This window comes from Budorcas taxicolor, chromosome 18 (genome assembly GCF_023091745.1).
Source record: "Budorcas taxicolor isolate Tak-1 chromosome 18, Takin1.1, whole genome shotgun sequence".
In the NCBI taxonomy this organism is placed as follows: domain Eukaryota; kingdom Metazoa; phylum Chordata; class Mammalia; order Artiodactyla; family Bovidae; genus Budorcas; species Budorcas taxicolor.
The window spans coordinates 64,818,110-64,837,149 of NC_068927.1; the positions used below are offsets into that span (position 1 = coordinate 64,818,110).

Here is a 19,040-nt window from a genome sequence, read left to right on the forward strand (position 1 = left end):
ACCACAGTTCAAAAGCATCAATTCTTCGGTGCTCAGCTTTCTTCACAGTCCAACTCTCACATCCATACATGACCACAGGAAAAACCATAGCCTTGACTAGATGACCGTAGTCGGCAAAGTAATGTCTCTGCTTTTGAATATACTATCTAGGTTGGTCATAACTTTTCTTCCAAGGAGTATGCGTCTTTTAATTTCATGGCTGCTGTCACCATCTGCAGTGATTTTGGAGCCCCCCAAAATGAAGTCTGACACTGTTTCCACTGTTTCCCCATCTATTTCCCATGAAGTGATGGGACCGGATGCCATTATCTTCATTTTCTGAATGTTGAACTTTAAGCCAACTTTTTCACTATCCTCTTTCACTTTCATCAAGAGGCTTTTTAGCTCCTCTTCACTTTCTACCATAAGGGTGGTGTCATCTGCATATCTGAGGTTATTGATATTTCTCCCAGCAATCTTGATTCCAGCTTGTGCTTCCTCCAGCCCAGTGTTTCTCATGATATACTCTGCATATACGTTAAATAAGCAGGGTGACAATATACAGCCTTGACATACTCCTTTTCCCATTTGGAACCAGTCTGTTGTTCCATGTCCAGTTCTAACTATTGCTTCCTGACCTGCACACAGGTTTCTCAAGAGGCAGGTCTGACATTCCCATCTCTTTCAGAATTTTCCACAGTTTATTGTGATCCACACAGTCAAAGGCATTGACACAGTCAATAAAGCAGAAATATATGTTTTTCTGGAAGTCTCTTGCTTTTTCTATGATCCAGCAGATGTTGGCAATTTGATCTCTGGTTCCTCTGCCTTTTCTAAAACCAGCTTGAACATCTGGAAGTTCACAGTTCACTATTGCTGAAGCCTGGCTTGGAGAATTTTGAGCACTAATTTACTAGCGTGTGAGATGAGTGCAATTGTGTGGTAGTTTGAGGATTCTTTGGCATTGCCTTTCTTTGGGAGTGTAATGAAAACTGACCTTTTCCAGTCCTGTGGCCACTGCTGAGTTTTCCAGATTTGCTGGCATATTGAGTGCACCACTTTCACGGTGTCATCTTTTAGGATTTGAAAGAGCTCAACTGGAATTCCATCACCTCCACTAGCTTTGTTCGTAGTGATGCTTCCTAAGGCCCACTTGATTTCACATTCCAGCATGTCTGGCTCTAGGTGAGTATGAGTGATCACACCAGCGTGATTTTCTGGGTCGTGAAGGTCTTTATTTGTACAGTTCTTCTGTGTATTCTTGCCACCTCTTCTTAATATCTTCTGCTTCTGTTAGGTCCATACCATTTCTGTCCTTTATCGAGCCCCTCTTTGCATGAAATATTCCCTTGATATCTCTAATTTTCTTGGAGAGATCTCTAGTCTTCCCCATTCTGTTGTTTTCCTCTATTTCTTTGCACTCATTGCTGAGGAAGGCTTTCTTATCTCTCTTTGCTATTCTTAGGAACTCTGCATTGGAGGCTAATTACTTTACAATATTGTGGTGGTTTTTTGCCAAAAATCTACATGAATCAGCCATGGGCCCACATGTATTCCCCATCCAGAACCCTCCTCTCACCTCCCTCCCCATCCCATCCCCCAGAGTCATCCCAGGGCACCAGCCCTGAGCACCCTGTCTCATGCATCGAACCAGAACTGGTGATCTGCTGCACGTATGATAATACACACGTTTCATTACGCTCTCAGATCATCCCACCCTCGCCCTCTCCCACAGAGTCCAAAAGACTGTTCTTTACATCTGTGTCTCTTTTGCTGTCTCACATATAGGGTCATCATTACCATCTTTCTAAATTCCATATTTGTGTGTTAGTACAGTGTATTGGTGTTTTTCTTTCTGACTTACTTCACTCTGTATAATAGGCTCCAGTTTCATCCATCTCATTAGAACTGATTCAACTGTATTCTTTTTAATGGCTGAGTAATATTCCTTGGTGATGGACATGGGGGCCTGGCCTGCTGCAATTCATGGGGTCGAAAAGTGTTGGACACGACTGAGTGACTGAACTGAACTGAATAATATTGTTAGTTTCTGCTATACATCAGCGTGGATCAGCCATAGCTATACTTACATCCCCTCCACTGGGAAATCTTTTAATCCTGGAATCCTTTGTTCTCGAAGCTGTTCATGCAAGTCTGATCATAAAGTCCCTTTAAGTACCTGACAAGACAAAATGTTCTGTCTGTTCTGCCACTTTTTATCTCTATATGAATGGGAAAGTGTTATACCTTTCAAGTTCAGAGCCTTGAGAATAGTTTAGGCCCTCAGTCGTGTCTGACTCTTTGTGATCCCACGGGCTGCGACCCACCAGGCTCCTCTGACCATGGGGGTTCTCCAGGCAAGCATGCTGGGGTGGGTTGCCATTTCCTTCTCCAGGAGATATTCCTTCGTTGCAGGCAGATTCTTTATCCTCTGAGTCACCAGGAATGCCCACCAGTAACATAATGCAATTCAATATTTCTTCCCACAATTAACATTGCCATTGTTTTCCATTTACTTTTAACACACATGGTGGGAGTTCGACATCATGCCTTCACTCTCAGTGTAGCATGACACTGACATGGAATATACCATCAGTTTAAAAATAGAAGTACGAATACAATGCTAGATTTCCAATATTTTTAAAATACATACGCAACAAGCAACAAAGATTTACTGTATACCATGGGGAGTGATAGTCAATATCTTGTAATAACCTAAAATGGAAAATAATCTGAAAAATAATGTATGCATATTTGTATAACTGAAAATCACCTTGCTGTGCACTTGAAACATTTTAAGTCAACTACACTTCAATAAAATATAAATATGAGATTAAAAAATGGAACCAGTAAAAGAAATACATTTTAAAAGAAAGTGAAAGAAAATGAAGTCACTCAATCATGTCCAACTCTTTGCAACCCTATGGACCGTAGGCTGGCAGGCTCCAATGTTCATGGGATTTTCCACGCAAGAATACTGGAATGCATTGCCATTTCTTTCTTCAAAGAGTGCAGGCAAACTGCAGCATCCTCCCTGATGGTCTGTGTGCTCACTCTCACATTCCATCTCTGCACAAGGTGTACTCACATGGGCACCCTGAGCTGCCCACAAGAGTCTCAGCCCAGATGGTGAGTTTGTGGAAGGTCCCTGGAAGGAAGTCAGAGGCTGAGTCCCAGGACTTCCCCACCCCTCACTCCCCAGCTCATCTCAGGAGCCCTTCCAGGTTTCACCAGCATCACTCTAGAATCTCAGTGCCCCCAGCTCCTCCCTCACCCATTTCCTGGGACTGAAGTGAGACATGGGGACCCAGGAGCCCTGGGATGACTCACCAGCAGGGTTTGGGGTTCTCTGGCCCAGACTCTGACCTGAAAGTGAGATATTTGCCACTGAAAGCTTGGGCTGATTCCCACCCCATCAGAATTCCTGGCCCCTCCAGGTGCCCAAGCACTGAGGTTCCCATGAACTGGTGGTGGGGTGGTCATCCTGTGCCCTCCTGCGGTCCCCTCCCTCCCCCGCACATCTGGTAGAGGAGGAGAAGCTCAGAGAGGATGGAAGGCATGTCTGCAGCTCTGAGCACCCAGCCGCCCCCGCCCCCACCCTGTACAGATGAGGAGCCCACGGGGCCCTAGAGGACAAACAGGATGTGGTCCCTGTGGGGCTGCCGCCGCCCCTCCGGGTTCCCACGGCCGTGGACTCGCAGCAGGGGGCGGCCCCTCTGTGGACCCAGCCCGGATGTCTCCAGGCAGGGCTCAGGAGGCATCTCAGCCCAGACCTGAGGTGTCAGCTCTTTCTCTTTCTGCCCAGTCTGACTGTCTGCTCTAGAGGGTGGGACCCAGGTTCTCGTCCTGAGTCAGTCCGGGACAATTTGGCTCCAATAGAACTCAGAACTTTATTTTCCCAGTCCCCCCCAGAAATGGAATTTACTTCTCGTCTTCGGTCAGTTCATAAGTTATTGCAGAGCACCTACTCTGTACCAGGCATTGATGCCACACAGCAGAAATACACCCATGACCCAGGTAAACCCATCCTCTGTAGGTGCTTGAAGAACTAAGATTCTGCAGAATGTGGGCATCAAATGCTAATAATCAATTATTTTTTTAAAAGAAGAAACAAGAAAATAATTAGGTTTCACGTCTACACTGTAAACATTTTAAAAATTGAAGCTCCTGAACTCTGGTCCAAGCATTTCATGGCAAAAAAAGAAAAAAAAATATTAGGGAAAACGTGTAAACAGTGACAGATTTTCTTTTCTTGGGCTCCAAAATTACCGAGGACAGGAACAGCAGCCATGAAATTAAAAGACCCTTCTCCTTGGAGGAAAAACTGTGACAAACCTAGACTCTGTATTAGAAAGTGCTGTGCCAACAAAGGTCCTTATAGTCAAAGCTATGGTTTTTCTAGTGGGGATATATGGACGTGAGAGTTGGACATAAAGAAGGCTGAGTACTGAAGAACACATTTTTAGACTGTAATGCTGGGGAAGACTTTTGAGAACCTCATGAACAGCAAGGAGATCAACCCGATCAATCCTAGAGGAAATCAACCCTGAGAATATTCATTAGTAGGACTGATGCTAAAGCTGAAGCTGCAATAATTTGACCACATGATGCAAAGAACTGACTATTGGAAAAGACCCTGATGCTGGGAAAGATTGAGGGCAAGAGAAGAGGGTGACAGAGGATGAGATGGTTGGGTGACATCAAGACTCAATGGACTTGAGTCTGGGCAAACTCTGGGAGATAGTGAAGGACAGAGAAGCCTGGCATGCTGCAGTCCATGGGGTTGCAAAAGTCACACATGACTTAGTGACCGAACAACAACAACGTCTACACTGTACTTGAGGGAACAGCTGCTTGAGGAGGTGGAGAGCCATGGGTGGGAGCGGGTGCATTCTAGAGAGAAAAGAACATTCCACAGAACCCTGGACACAGGGTCTTACTGAGGGGGCAGGGGGAGTGGATGGTGGTCATGTACAGTGCTGTCCTCTGTTCAAGGGTGATGATTTTATTTTAAGAAAAAATGGAATATAGAAGCAAGAGACTGTATGATAAGAAAACTTCATGAAGGTCATATTGTATCAGCTGCTGTAGAGAAAAGGGAAATGAGAATATAAATTTAATTTTTTAATTAAAAATAAATAATTTTGACCTTCAATTATTCTGATATGGGCCTGTCAACCAGCATTCTAAATGATTTTTGTCGATTTTTCTTTTGAAAATTGCCCCTTAATAAGGCAAAAACCCATTAACAAGTGATGTAAATGATAGTGTCTACCTTTGTGTCTACTTTTGATTGGGAGTACAAAAGGAACTTGTTGAGTCTGAGTGTTCTCAGAAGAGCTGACATGAGAGAGCACACAAAAGTTAAATGGTCCATTTTCTGTGTGTGTGTGTGGTGTAATTGCACAAGTATCATTTGGAGGGAAGAAAAGGTAAGAGCTGAGGTTGGGGGGGAGGGGTCAACTCTGGAGGACCATGAACAGGACTGAATTCAGATAGAAGAGTTTGGAGTTTACCCTGAAAATGTAGGCACCATGGAAGGATTGGGGATAGAAAGCAGATTCTGAAATGTGAGTTAGAAAGATGAAAAGTGGAGGGTGAACTGGAGATGGGAGTGTGGGTCTGGAGCTCAGAACTCAGGGAGGTTATGGGTGGGATCCAGGTGTGGCTGTGGGTGGACTCTGGATGGAGAGGACATCAAGGGTCAGAGGGGCCCTGGGGACTGAACTCTTTTACTGTGTGATTGAATACGAGATGTGAGTCAAGGAGTTGAGTGTGACCTTCAGCGATGCCCTCAGAGAACTGCTGAACCGAGGGGTGGGGAAGTGAGGAGGGCTGGGGAGTTTTTCAAAGTACTCTTTGCTCCCACAAGAAAGCACAACTCTTCCTCTTGGGCCCAGAGGGCAGGCTTTACTTCCCCCAGTGACAGGCCAGTGTCTGTAAAAAGCAGATTGTGTCTCTGTCCCCTTGAGGGGAAGCATGTGAGTCGTTTCTGTCTCTTCAAAGCATGCTTTGATGTTGCATGTTGCTCTCCTCTTCAACCAACGGAGACTCAGGGTTAGACAAGAATGGTCCTCGTCAGAGCTCCGAATCGAGGGCAGACGCATATATTAATACATATGGTACAGTTCCATGAAGTAAAGTAAAAAAAAGACAGGAAATAGCCTGCTAAAATCATCAACTGCCTCAGGAAGTGGTAATGCAACCACTGAAGTCTATTGATCTATCTTTGTATCTATCTATGTATCATCATGGAGAATGGAATGCAAACCACTCCAGTATTCTTGCTTGGAGAATCCCATGGACAGAGGACCCTACAAGGTTTCAGTCCAAAGGGTCACATAGAGTTGGACATGACTGAGTGACTAAACACATGTATCATCTATCTATCCAGTTTCACAGAGTTATAATTGACATACAGCCCTGTGGTATCCAAGGTAATGACCTGACTTACATATATTATGAAATGATTGCACATTCAGATATATCACACAGCAGTGTGGTATATGCTCCCTCATAGTAACAACACAGAAGCCCCAGCATGTCTTCACTTTTAGTGATCCTGACATTTCTCTTGGTAAAACAGTTCTTGGATAATTTAGTTCTAAGCCAGGGAGAGATCACACACACGACCTCAGGGAGCAACTAAGGCTCTGTGGAGCTTGATTTTCACCCCATTTGCCAGCTCAGTTCACACCGGGGTCCTCATGGTGTTATGCTCTTCAGCCCTCCTCTTGGTTAAGCCAAGCCACATTGTGCCAACAGTTGATAACTTAAAAGGCACAAGATTCTCAAATCCTTTGCTTTGGTGAAAAGAAGCAAAAAAAGACAAAACATGCAAATATCGATGGATTAACACAACACATGGAAAGCCTCCCTGGGACAAGTGTTCCCTCTGTAGCCCTTCAGTGATCTGGTGTGGAATGTCCAGTAGAATTCTCTGTGATGACGGGACTTTTTAAACATCTGCTCTGTCCAGCACCATGGCACCTGGCCACATGACGCTACCAAGAACATGAAATGTGGTGGATGTGACTGAAGAACTGAATGCTCTACTTCATATACGTGTAGAGTCATTGTACCACGTGGCTGGGTAACTACTTTATCGGCCGCTGAAGATCCAGACTGAAGGAGATCTTGTTGTCCTGTTTCTACCCCTGGAACCCCAGCACCCTCAGGGCACACGGCTGGGAAAGGCTGAGGGGGCTTCCCTGATGGCTCAGTGATAACAAGTCCACCTGCCAATGCAAGAGACATGAGAGACGTGGGTTCAATCCCTGGGTCAAGAAGATCCCCTCGAGAAGGCAATGGCAACCCACTCCAGTATCCTTGCCTGGAGAATCCCGTGGACAGAGGAGCCTAGTGAGCTACTCACCATCCATGGGTTTGCAAAGAGTCGGATATGACTGAATCGACTTAGCACGCACACATGCGGCCTCAGATCGCTAGTGCCACCACAAGGGATATCTCAAACAGAATATACTTCATCTTTTTAAAGGCCATCTAGCATTGATTTTATTATTCTTCATGGAAAGCATTTTATTTTAAATGTAACAGTGTGCACATGTCAATCTTAAACTTCCAATCTATCTCTCCCCCCACCCTTCCCCTCTGTAACTCTAAGATTGTTCTCTAAGTCTACAAGTCTGTTTCTGTCTTGTAAATATGTTCATCCTTGTAAAACATTACCACATAGACATTATATTTATTTTTTTTAACTGAATAATTTGAAGAGTCAAATGGCAAATTTTTTATGCTTTATTGGAATTTTAGAAAAAGTAGGATGATCATGGTAACCTTCCCAGGATGTGTGATTGATTGTACCTTCTCCCCAAATGGTGAGATAGATAAAATGTAGTCCTAGAATAGTCAGGAGATTACTAAGAGGTTGTGGGAGTTTTGAAGACGATCCTATAATTCTTGGACTGCACTGTTACCTCAGAGTTGCTGGGCTGCTTTGGAGAAGGAGGAGTGTCCACGGAGGAACCCCTTAAAAAAGAGATCTAAGTCCTCGATTTGTAACACTCTATGTGCTCACAGCCTGGGGCCAGGTCAGGGCTCAGCATGGTCGTGGTTTACATTGAATTCTTCATAGATACCGGGCTCAGTGAAGGGGTGCATGGGGCTCGAGGGAGCGGGAGTGAAGTCTCTCGGACAGAGTCCCATGGTTCAAGTGGGCGTACATCACGTCTTCTGCTGCAGGATCCTGAGAGGAAGGAGGTGTGAATGATGGACTGGGACGTGACCTTCGAAGGCTGGGCCACTGGGTATTGGAGGGGCTCAGGCTATGGCAAGGGTTTGTCCTGGGAGGACTCACCTCGCTGTTCACTATTCTGTCTTCCTTGGGCTCTCCTTCTGTGAAGGAAACATCTGAGAATGGAAGAGAGTTAAGGCTCTTCGGGGTGGAGGCAGTTATTCCAGACCTCCGTATCTTTGATGGGGACATCAAAGCCAGAAAAAGGCAGGGGTGTGCCCCAGGTGTTGAGACTGTCTACTACACACACACACACACACACACAACCATATACAAGCCCAGCCATTCATGGACTGTCTTATGATCCTGTGCAAACCCATGGACCCATCCTACGTCTTCTGTTATGGACCATCCTTTTCTGTGTAACAGCAGATTCCCAAGATCATGTAAGGAATAAGAACAGATGGCTGTGGTTGAAAGGAAGAACAGGGCTTGGAATGTCCCTGGTGGCCCGGGGATTAAGATCCTACCATCCAGTGCAGGGGCGCAGGCACTATCCCGGGTGGGAGAACTATGATCCCACCTGCCTTGAAGCAACTAAGCCCCACGTGCTGCACCTGCTGAGGCCACAAGCTCTGCAGCCTTGAACTGCACCCCAGCTCCACAATGAGGATCCCCCAGGCTGCAGCCAAGACCTGATGCAGCCAAGAAAAATCAACACATATTTTCATAAAAAGAACAGGGCTTCATGGGTCTCTGGAAGACGTTCCATCAGGGATCTCAACACTGGAGATAAGTTTTTAACTTACAGGAAGTCTAAATGCCATTCTCTGCTGTGAACCCACCTCCCCCTGGGTCAGATGATACTGAGCTCGCCACTTTCAGACTTACGATTTTGGGTAGAAAACCAGTGACAGACAAGAGCAGCGAGGATGATGCTGGTAGAGGTGAAGGCTATGACAAGCCCAAGGACAATGTACCACGTGCTGGAGTGTTCTCGAGGAAGCGGTGCTCCTACCAACAAGCAAATGGAAGAAAATCTGGTTATTTGTTGAGTAGGCTGTGCCCCTACACCTTGGATTTATTGTATCCTTGTGTGAAACTGTCAGCATCTGTCAACCTGATCAGTGATGGTCTCCACTTCCCAGGAGGTACCAAAGCATCCAGGAGAGATGCTAGCAGTGGATAAAGTAAAGAGGCTGTGCCAGACCAGCTGAAGTCTGAATCAAGGTCTCTTGGGCATTGAAGCAATTATTGTCTGGTGCCCATATTACAAGCCATGGCATTTTTGCATGAATGGAGACTGCGTTAATCCACAGTACATTTCCCCTCCATCCACATAGACCTGGAGTGGAATCCTCAGGAAGACATAACACTTTTATATCTGAACACTGGAATGTTTTCTTCATAAAACACTAACAGAGGAATAACACATATTGAAAGTGCTCCTTAAAATTCTCTGCTTACCCCCCTGCATCCATCACCAAAGATCCTGGTGGAGGGAAGGTAAGCATCTCCTTTAAGCATGGGGTCAGGTCAGTCTGACCCACTTTGTCCAGTTTAGAAATTCCAAGTCCCCGAGCATGAGAAGCTCAATGTCCCCTGTGGGTCTCCTGCAGACCATGGTCTCAAATGCTAACTTAACAGGGATGTTGAGGAGCCCAAAGTCACAGAGCTGGGAGGTAGCAGAGCCAACACTCACACAGCAGCCCTCTGTGTTCTCAGAAATTTGCTGAGATAGGAGACCGTCTTGCTTACCTTCTGTGGTGTGTGGATCCTTGGGTGATGAGCAGGTATTTGTAGTGGATTCTAGGAGAAAAAAGACAGGGTTAACAAGTAACCTCCCTCATACTGACAGAATGAGGACTATTCTGTCTGGAAGGTTGACCTCCTGCCTGTCCTTGACTCTGTCATCCCTCAGAGCACTGATGGGGGAGGGGAAAACTTCTAGTTCCTCCCTGTGAATGCGTTGAGTAGACCCTCCATCCTGGAGATGTGATGGTGGAAGGATGTGGGAAGGATACGCCTGGTGGTGAAAGACAGTTGTAAGCTAGAGACATTCTCTCTGCTTCGGGAATGAGTGTCCATGCTCCTTAATTGGGAAATCTCCTGTATGTCAGAGGTGCTTCTGGGAAAAGACTAAAAGCAAGGAGCCAAGGCAATCTCTGATCTTCCCAAATCAGCCCAGCCTTTCCCTCCCCTGGGTCTACCCTGACCTTTTTCTTTATTGCCTGGATAGACAGGATTCTGATATGAAGCATCCATATGGAGGTGGAAGAGGGTTGAGATGTCATCTACCATCTCTTGTCCTCTCTGGTTCTCATTGCCTCCATTTCCCCAGAAGCCCTAAGGTTCCCCTGACACCAGCGTGGATCCCTTGAGATAGAGCTCAGTGATCCAGTAAGATATTATGGAAAAACCCAAATGGACTTCTTGGCCAATGCAATGTGATTTAGTGCATTGTGAAGCATGGGAATCTTCTTGGGGTTCTGGAGACAAGAATATTGGAGTGGGTTGCCATTTCCTCCCCTAGGGGACTATGTGTTGTCCAGCTCTTCACTATGACCTGTCAGTCTTGGTGGCCCTGCACGACATGGCTAATAGCTTCATTGAGTTATGCAAGCCCCTTCACTAGGACAAGGCTGTGATACATGAAGCAGAAATAGTGAAGGACAGAGGAATCGCTTGTGGTGCAGTCCAGGGGTTCGCTAGGAATTGGACACAGCTTAGCGACAGCAAGCTGGAACAGCAACAAGAAAGCATGGGCCAGAAAGAGGTTCCTCGCCTGTGACAGACAGGAACAGGGGGTCGCTGGAGTCTGACCATGAGTAGGGAGAGCGAGTGAAGGATCCGTAGCACCTGTAGACCCCGCTGTGGTCAGGGGTCCCAGGACCCAGAGGGAACTCTGCCTGGAGTGCTCCGCGGGGGCTCTGCAAGTGGGCACCCAAGGTTCTCCCCGTCCCTGAGCAGATGGAACTGGTCAAAGGCACTTTCGGAGCTGCAGACCAACGTCACGTTCTCTCCTGACCTCACCACGGGGCCCCCCTGGGCTGAGAGAGAGGGTTTCTTGGACAGACCTGGAAGGAGGAGACCTTGATCTTAGAGCACAAAGTAACTCTAGTCCTAAGTATAGGACTAAAGCTGGAAGTGTGCAACAAGCGAGGGACTGCAATGAGAAGGCCGCCCACTGCCAGGAGAGAAAGCCCCAGAGTAATGGATACCCAGCACAGGGAAAACTTCAGAAATAACTTTAAATATGGGGTGTCATTTAAAATCCAATTAAAAAATAATTTTTTAAATGGAGTGTCATTTAACATCATTTTAAAAAATCTGCCTCCACAACAGATTTGAAAAAAATTTTTTAAATATAAATTCATTTATTTTAATTGGAGGCTAATTACTTTACAATATTGTATTGGTTTTGCCATACATCAACATGAATCCGCCATGGGTGTACACGTGTTCCCCATCCTGAACCCCCCTCCCACCTCCCTCCCCATACCATCCCTCTGGACATCCCAGTGCACCAGCACCGAGCATCCTGTATCATGCGTTGAACCTGGACCGACTATTTGTTTCACATATGATATTATACATGTTTCAATGCCATTCTCTCAAATCATTCCACCCTCACCATCTCCCACAGAGCTCAAAAGACTGTTCTATACATCTGTGTCTCTTTTGCTGTCTCACATACAGGGTTATCATTACCATCTTTCTAAATTCCTTATACATGCATAGGTATACTCTATTGGTGTTTTTCTTTCTGGCTTACTTCACTCTGTATAATCGGCTCCAGTTTCATCCACCTCGTTAGAACTGATTCAAATGTATTCTTTTTAATGTCTGAGTAATACTCCATTGTGTATATGTACCACAGCTTTCTTATCCATTCATCTGCTGATGGACATCTAGGTTGCTTCCATGTCCTGGCTATTATAAACAGTGCTGCGATGAACACTGGGGTACACGTGTCTCTTTCAATTTTGGTTTCCTCAGTGTGTATGCCCAGCAGTGGGATTGCTGTGTCATAAGGCAGTTCTATTTCCAGTTTTTAAAGGAATCTCCACACTGTTCTCCCTAAAGTCAGGAACAAGACAAGGGTGCCCACTTTCACTGCTACTATTCAACATAGTTTTGGAATTTTTGGCCACAGCAATCAGAACAGAAAGAGAAATAAAAGAATCCAAATTGGAAAAGAAGAAGTAAAACTCTCTCTGTTTGCAGATGACACGATCCTCTACATAGAAAACCCTAAAAACTCCACCAGAAAATTACTAGAGCCAATCAAGGAATATAGTAAAGTTGCAGGATATGAAATCAACACACAGAAATCCCTTGCATTCCTATAGACTAATAATGAGAAGATAGAAAGAGAAATTAAGGAAACAATTCCATTCACAATTGCAACGAAAAGAATAAAATACTTAGGAATATACCTACCTAAAGAAACAAAAGACCTATGTATGGAAAACTATAAAAGACTGGTGAAAAAAATCAAAGAGGACACAAATAGATGGAGAAATATACCGTGGTCATGGATCGAAAGCATCAATATAGTGAAAATGAGTATACTACCCAAAGCAATCTATAGATTCAATGCAATTCCTATCAAGCTATCAAGGGTATTTTTCACAGAGCTAGAAGAAATATTTTCACAATTTGCATGGAAATACAAAAAACATCGAATAGCCAAAGCAATCTTGAGAAAGAAGAATGGAACTGGAGGAATCAACCTGCCTGACTTCAGGCTCTACTACAAAGCCAGTCATCAAGACAGTATGGTACTGGCACAAAGACAGAAATATAGATCAATGGAACAAAATAAAAAGCCTGGAGATAAATCCACACATTTATGCACACCTTATCTTTGACAAAGGAGGCAAGAATATACAATGGAGAAAAGACAATCTCTTTAACAAGTGGTGCTGGGAAAACTGGTCAACCACTTGTAAAAGAATGAAACTAGATCACTTTCTAACACCATACACAAAAACAAACTCAAAATGGATTAAAGATCTAAACGTAAGACCAGAAACTATAAAACTCCTAGAGGAGAACATAGGCAAAACACTCTCTGACATAAATCACAGCAGGATCCTCTATGACCATCTCCCAGAATATTGGGGAACATAGGCAAAACACTCTCTGACATAAATCACAGCAGGATTCTCTATGATCCACCTCCCAGAATATTGGAAATAAAAGCAAAAATAAACAAATGGGACCTAATTAAAATTAAAAGTTTCTGCACAACAAAGGAAACTATAAGCAAGGTGAAAAGACAGCCTTCAGAATGGGAGAGAATAATAGCAAATGAAGCAACTGACAAAGAATTAATCTCAAAAATGTACAAGCAAATCCTGCAGCTCAATTCCAGAAAAATAAATGACTCAATCAAAAAAATGGGCCAAAGAACTAAACAGACGTTTCTCAAAGAAGACATACAGATGGCTGGCAACACATGAAAAGATGCTCAACATCACTCATTATCAGAGAAATGGAAATCAAAACCACAATAAGGAACCATTTCATGCAGTCAGAATGGCTGCTATCCAAAAGTCTACAGGCAATAAATGCTGGAGAGGGTATGGAGAAAAGGGAACCCTGTTACACTGTCGGTGGGAAAGCAAACTAGTAATATCCTTTTTTAAAAAACCCAATACAGTATTGTAAAGTAATTAGCCAAAATAAATAAATTCAAGTTAAAAAAAGAATATATGTATATGAATAGCTGAACCATTCTGTTGTACAACAGGAATTAACAACATCTTAAATCAACCAAACTTCAACAAAAATCAATAAGAAAAAATAGATTTAAAAAATCAACCAGATTGGGCTGCTCTAGAAAACCGTAACCTACTAACTACTTTTGGGACCATCAGAAAACATGGTATTGACCCAGAAGCAGACATTATGGAGTGGAAATTGTGAGAATCTCACAGGATCTTTGACCAACTCATTCTTGAGGGAGTGTTCAGTGCTGCCCTGTCCGACCCCAGGGGCTGGACGTGACTCCTTAGTGGGAGGATAGGAGGGACCACTCCCCACTCTTTGTGCAGAAGGATGCATTAAACCACAAGGCTGAGCAACTTCAGGGTGTCAACCTCCATCTCGATCACCCAGGGGCTGAACTGCAGGGGCTCCGTTACCACAGTGTGCTGCTGACAGAGGAAGGGAGCTCTGACATGAAAGCAGGAAACCAACCCCTTAACCAGCCATCAGTGGCTGCCTGAGCGGGGAACTGCCCGCGTCCCTGCTCTGGTACACTTTTCTCTGTTGGTCGTTCTTTCACGTTCTTGCTCCTTCCCTCTGTCACCGGCTGTGTCTTCCTGTAGGCACACGGCAGGGACTCTGTTCTCTTTTCCCTTCTGCGTCCACACCTCCTCTCTCTGCTTTGTTCCCTCTCCCGAGTTTGTGAGTGTCTCTGCATGCCTGTCATTCTCTCCCGGTACTGATGCTGGACTGGACACCAGACCTTCTGTGACACAGAGAGCAGAAGGGACTGGTCTGGCCACACTCACCTGAGATGATGATGTCCACGGGGTCGCTGGGAGCTGACCACACATAGGGGGAGTGGCTGAAAGACCCATAGCATCTGTAGGTGCCCGCACTCGCCAAAGTCATGGGGCCAATGGAGAAATCAGCTGGGCCATGCCCACCAGTGAGCATCTGTCCACGTCTCTGGAAATGCCCTGTGATATTTTCTTGGTGCAAGATAAACTTGTCAAACCCCAGCAGTGACTGACAGCGGAGGATCATATTCTCTCCCATACGCATGAGGGGGCTGGGGTGGGCTGAGATGGAGGGTTTTGTGAAGACACCTAGGAGCAAAGAGCTTGTGAGCTTCAGTGAGTCACCCCACCTCGGCGCTTCCCCTGACATCTGAGGGTGTAAAAAATCTCCCCATGAAGCAGCAACACCAATTACCCTTCCTGTCTGTTCTGGTGCATTTTCTTTAGGCTTGTTCTCGGGCTCTGGCCAATACTCTTCTGTTTCTCTTTGCTCAAGACCTCCAGCCTCCTCTGTGTTTATTCTAAGCTCTTTAGCTGTTGGATCTGCTCTCAGCTTCAGGCATGCATACTCAGTCCCTTCAGTCCTGTCCAACTCTGCAACCCCATGAACCATAGCCTGCCAGGCTCCTCTGTCCATAGGATTTTCTAGGCAAGAATACTGGAGTGGGTTGCCATGCTCTCAGCTTCATCCTGTCCCTAATATGTGTGGTGGGGAGCTGGGTGGTTCTGACGATGAATTCCCTGGCTCCGTTCACACTCATCTAGAATGTGGGTGATGACTGGCAGGAGATAGGAAAGGAGGTGGAGAAAAAAGGGAATATTTTCCCATCTGTGACCCCCAACTAACGCCTCTGGAGACAGTCCTTGACTCTTCCCTGGGGCTCCAGCTCCTTCATATGGCATTACAGCTCCCTCCTGAGTGGCAGGTGCTGGATCAGGTCATTCCGCATCCTCCCTGCTGGCAAGCAGCAGCTGCATCCTGTCTAACTAATGCCTAGGGAGGCTCCTCCTTCCTTTGCCAGAGCACCCCATCTATTCAACACCCTGAGTTTAAGCTCTCAGAGTGGGTTCTCTTTCCTGATTCATTCCTAGCTGGAAATCCTGAGTAAATCTTTGACCACGTAAGGAACTTGGACCTAGGATGGGATTGCCTGCATAGATAGCTGTCCCAGGCTGGGCTGGACCCCTCCTACCTGTGACCACAATCTGCAGGGGGTCACTGTATCTGGACAACATGGGGAGAGAACTGGAGAATCTGGAACATGTGTAGGACCCGGCATGTTCTCTGGTCACTGGGCCAAGGGTGAAGGTGTTGAAATGTTTTCCATGGTCCTCGGTCAAACTGGCCCCATCTGTTTTGAACAGTCTGAATCTCTTAAGTGGAGAACGGAAGTGACACTGAAGAGTCACAGTCTGTCCTAAGGGAACCATGGGGCTTGGCCAGGCTGACAAAGAGGGCTTCTCATATTCACCTAGGAGAGAAGGAGTCACAGGTTTTGAGAGGAAAATAGGAATGGTCCCCTCTCCCCACTGGTCTTGTTGGAGTGCTTCCCCTTCAATTCTTCCAAGGCACCAACCCTAAAGTGCATCACCCTGATACTCAAGGACACCTGGGTCTTCAGGACAGACAGAGACACAGTCAACCCAGGACAGACATCACAGAGATTCTAAGAATATGATTCTCAGCAGTGATTTTTATCAGGGGAATAACTCCTTGGGTTGACAAAATGTTGAAAGCTCTCTCAAAACACAAAACACTGGGCATTCCTGTGTGGTCCGATCATTAGGACTCAGCACTTTCTCTGCCAAGGGCCCGGGTTGAATCCCTAATCATGAAACTGAGATCCTACATGCTGTACGATGCAGGCAAAAGAAACACCACCAAAAAACTGATGCATGGAAAAGAAGTGAGAGGGCTTCCCTGTTGGATTTGTTGTAGCTCAAGCGGTAAAGAAACTTCCTGCAATGCAGGAGAGCAGGGTTCAGTCCCCAGGTAGGGAAGATCCCCTGGAGAAGGAAATGGCAATCCTGTCCAGTATTCTTGACTGGAGAATCCCATGGACAGAGGAGCCTGGTGAGCTACAGTCCGTGGGGTCGCAAAGATCGGAAACAACTGAGTGACTAACAGTAACACAACTAACAAATGAAAAAGCCACTTGACTGAGAAGAAGGAAATAAAGCTGGAACCTGGCTCCTTTGTTAGCTAACCTACACCAAATGTGTGACAAGATCCAGGTGGCCCTGCCTGATGACCAGACCGTTCCCTGGGCTCAGGTCCAGTGGGCTTCCTGCAGATCCTGTTGTTAAGGGCCAGCTGGAGATGCCATGAGCCAGCTTGTAGGGGAGGATGTGTGGGCTGCAGCCTCTTGCTCCCCTCTCATGATAGAAATGGCACTCTGTGGGCCTAGCTCCCAGCTCCCAGACTTCACACTGTGCCTTCAGGTCCAGAGTCCAGAACTGGGTTAACTTCTGGGGAGAGTGAAGATGGATATCAAGGCCAGTACGAGGACCTGGGATCCACAGGACATGCGGCTCTCACTGTACTGACACCCAGCCCCCAGTGTCATCTGCATCAGCCCCAACTGCTCTGCTCAACAGAGAAATAAGGGATAGGGAGGACTCACCCACAACTGCCAAGATCCTCAGACTCACACAGAATCCTGGAAGGAAAAGCACGTCAGATATGGCTTGTCCTGATGGACCCCACGCTCTTTGCACCCTCATCCAGGGAACCTGGTCAGTGGTGTGAAAACGTCCTAATTTCCACCATAACCCTCTCCAACGGTGTCTTTCTGGACTCACCGAGACTCAGGAGGCTGAGGAGTGTGGGGCACATGGCTCTGCTTCTGTGAGACTGGAGGCAGAAATGAGCAAAGCTGACAGAGTCACAGGATGCGGAAGCGGTCAGTGTTGTTGGTGCAGTCAGCCTGGCTCAGGTCACATGGGAAGATGGCCAGCCTCTTCTCACACCATGATGGAAGTTGACTTGAGCCGCATCACGGAGCACGCCTCATGACCCGATCGTCACTTTTTGTTTCCCTAAACACTATAAACCTAAGAGGATTTGAACAGATCTTGCTGCCTTTAGGAAGTAGTAACTGGGATTCAGTATATACCATGCAGGATGGTTTTCCCAAGCTCATGATAAATCTCATTAACCTTAACTCCTTACAGAAGAGAAACCACATGTTCCCACCTTGTAAATCAGGCTCAGTGCCGGTTGCCAATTAAAGACTCATTAATAGAGACTTTGATTCTGCATTCTTATGAGAGGACCAGACATGTGTATTATGGCTCTTTGAAAATATGAAGAAATTCTGTATTGTAATATATGTGATTAAGGAATTACTGTGTTAGTTTCAGCTGTACAGCAAAGTGACTCAGTTATACATACATATGCACCTGCTGCTTTTAAATTCTTTTCCCACCTAGGTAGTTACAGAATATTAGGTAGAATTCTCTGTTTTATCCAGTAGGTCCTTGTGGTCATGCATTTTAAATATAGCCGTGTGTACATGTCAGTAACAAACTTACAAGATAACCTCCCCCTGACACTATCCCAACTGGTAACTGTAAGTTCATTCTGTGTAAGTCTGTTTTGTAAAGAAGCTCATTTTTTCAGATGTCACAAGTAAGCGATATCATGTGATATTTGTCTTTCTCTGACTCCTCTTCATCTGAAATTATTTCGTGACTGTGAGTGGAGACTTTGCACACAGACACTCTCTCTGTCTCTCTCTCTTCCTCCCTTTCCAATCCAAGGACCACACATGAACACAAAGATAACGTGTGGAAAGGTGACTGTGGTGTTTTCTGGGAGGGGGATTTGTTCTGCCTGAAAAAGTGGACCACACTGCTTCCTAGATGCTCTGCTGCTGCTGCTGCTAAGTCGTTTCAGTTGTGTCCGTCTCTGTGCGACCTCATAGACCACAGACCACCAGGTTCCCCCGTCCCTGGGATTCTCAGATGAACACAAAATATGTCAAGTAGAGACTTGCCAGCTCCAGAATGCTTGAGTGAGGGGCGTATCCACAAGAATGAACTCCAAACTGGGACACAATGGCCCAGCTGTTTCAGGAGGCCAAGGGCAGACATACACCCAGTTCAGGTGTCGTTCATAGACAGGAAAGAACCTCAGTAACGGCTGTAATTCCACACCATTGTGCTGGGGTTGGGGGTCGTTAACATTAGTGATGCTCCCTAAGTAATAAATCTGGTCTCCTCTTGATCATTATGTATGTATGGAGTAATAGTACAGTCACCCTTCTTAAACTTTCCTTTTGTTTACTTAATATCATGTTTCAGAATTGATCTGTATTCTTTATCATTTCAGTTTGTGCATTTTTACTGCC

At 45.7% G+C, this 19,040-nt stretch overlaps 1 pseudogene; it reads right to left on the bottom strand.

Moving 5' to 3' along the window:
- Positions 1 to 8,031: 8,031 nt before the first annotated feature.
- Positions 8,032 to 17,524, bottom strand: LOC128063271 (putative killer cell immunoglobulin-like receptor like protein KIR3DP1; annotated as a pseudogene).
- Positions 17,525 to 19,040: the final 1,516 nt, after the last annotated feature.